This window comes from Petromyzon marinus, unplaced genomic scaffold, assembly GCF_048934315.1.
Source record: "Petromyzon marinus isolate PM22_M1 ecotype Great Lakes invasive population unplaced genomic scaffold, UKy_Petmar_22M1.pri1.0 PM_G_Scaffold_235, whole genome shotgun sequence".
NCBI lineage: Eukaryota > Metazoa > Chordata > Hyperoartia > Petromyzontiformes > Petromyzontidae > Petromyzon > Petromyzon marinus.
The window spans coordinates 35,001-37,500 of record NW_027422801.1 but is presented as its reverse complement, the minus strand read 5'-3'; positions in this window follow the sequence as shown (position 1 = coordinate 37,500).

The following is a 2,500-nucleotide window of genomic DNA, read 5'->3' as shown; positions in this document are numbered from 1 at the left end:
AAACGCTAGAAGTGGGCGGGGATGTCTCTCTTGTGGCTCACGGGGCTGTTAGGGTGGCACAGAAATCCCTCGGAATGGGAAAACGGGTCATTTTCGTGTCGCCACATTGCATACGAACCGCATGAAACTTCCAGAGGCATTTGCAGCAGGAATGCATGTGCACTCAAAAAAGTGAATATTTCTCACGGATAGACCCCGTGATACGCTAGAAATTGGCGGGGATGTCTCTCTTGTGGCTCACGGGGCTGTTAGGGTGGCACAGAAATCCCTCGGAATGGGAAAACGGGTCATTTTCGTGTCGCCACATTGCATGCGAACCGCATGCAACTTCCAGAGGCATTTGCAGCAGAAATGCATGTGCAGTCAAAAAAAAATTGATATTTTTCACGGATAGACCCCGTGAAACGCTAGAAATTGGCGGGGATGTGTCTCTTGTGGCTCACGGGGCTGTTCGGGTCGCACAGAAATCCCTGGGAATGGGAAAACGGGTCATTTTCGTGTTGCCACATTGCGTACGAACCGCATGAAACTTCCAGAGGCATTTGCAGCAGGAATGCATGTGCACTCAAAAACTTCTATATGTTTCACGGATAGACCCCGTGAAACGCTAGAAATTGGCGGGGATGTGTCTCTTGTGGCTCACGGGGCTGTTAGGGTGGCACAGAACTCCCTCGGAATGGGAAAAGGGGTCATTTTCGTGTTGCCACATTGCATAGGAACGCCATGAAACTTCCAGAGGCATTTGCAGCAGAAAGGCACGTGCACTCAAAAATTTTAATATTTTTCACGCATAGACCCCGTCAAACGCTAGAAGTTGGCGGGGATGTCTCTCTTGTGGCTCACGGGGCTGTTAGGGTCGCACAGAAATGCCTCGGAATGGGAAAACGGGTCATTTTTGTGTGGCCACATTGCATAGGAACGGCATGAAACTTCCAGAGGCATTTGCAGCAGGAATGCATGTGCACTCAAAAACGTCTATATTTTTCACGGATAGACCCCGTGAAACGCTATAAATTGGCGGGGATGTCTCTCTTGTGGCTCACGGGCGCTGTTAGTTAGGGTCGCACAGAAATCCCTCGGAATGGGAAAAGGGGTCATTTTCGTGTTGCCACATTGCGTACGAACGGCATGAAACTTCCAGAGGCATCTGCAGCAGAAATGCATGTGCACTCAAAAACGTCTATATTTTTCACGGATAGACCCCGTGAAACGCTAGAAATTGGCGGGGATGTGTCTCTTGTGGCTCACGGGGCTGTTAGGGTCGCACAGAAATCCCTCGGAATGGGAAAACGGGTCATTTTCGTGTTGCCACAATTGGCATACGAACGGCATGAAACTTCCAGAGGCATTTGCAGCAGAAATGCATGTGCACTCAAAAACGTGAATATTTTTTCACGGATAGACCCCGTCAAACGCTCGAATTTGGCGGGGATGTTTCTCTTGTGGGTCACGGGGCTGTTCGGCTCGCACAGAACTCCCTTGGTCCACCTGATTCGTGCATACAGGCAGCAACTAAAACTCTGTAAACCTGCTGTGAGGACATCTAAACAGTGGACCAGTGAGGCTGTGGAAGATTTGCGGGCGTGCTTAGACTGTACTGACTGGGATATGTTCACGACTGCTACCAATAGTCTGGATGAACTCACAGAGGCTGTGTACATCAGCTTCTGTGAGGACTGCTGTATCCCAACACGTACCAGGGTGAACTTTAACAACAACAAGCCCTGGTTCTCAGCAAAGCTCAAAAGGTTGAGGTTGGAGAAGGAGGAAGCGTTTAGGAGTGGGGATAGAGACAGATTCAAGGAGTCGAAGAACAGGTTTAGCAAAGCGGTGAGAGAGGCTAAACGACTGTACTCAGAGACACTAAAACACCAGTTCTCTACTAACGACGCTGCTTCTGTCTGCCAAAGGGCTCAGGCACATCACCAACTACAAACCCAGAGCGCCCCACACCACTAACGACTCCCGCCTAGCCAACGACCTGAACGAGTTCTACCGTAGATTTGAAAGACAATTGGACTGTCCTGAACCACCCCTTCCCACCCAAGAGGCCCCATCCCCCACCCATACTACAGAAACGACTCTCTCCTTTCAGGAGGGAGAAGTTAATGGGCTTTTCAAGAGGCAGAATCCACGCAAAGCAGCCGGGCCGGACTCTGTCTCTCCAGCCACCCTCAGGCACTGCGCTGGCCAGCTGTCTCCGGTGTTCACCAACATCTTTAACACCTCCCTGGAGACATGCCATGTACCAGCCTGTCTCAAGTCCTCCACCATCATCGCTGTGCCCAAAAAGCTAAGGCCAACAGGACTAAATGATTACAGACCGGTCGCCCTTACATCTGTGGTAATGAAGTCTTTTGAGCGCCTGCTCCTGGCACACCTCAAAGCCATCACAGACCCTCTCCTGGACCCCCTTCAGTTTGCCTACAGAGCCAACAGGTCTGTGGACGACGCAGTTAACATGGCCCTCCACTTCACCCTACAGCATGTGGACGCCCCA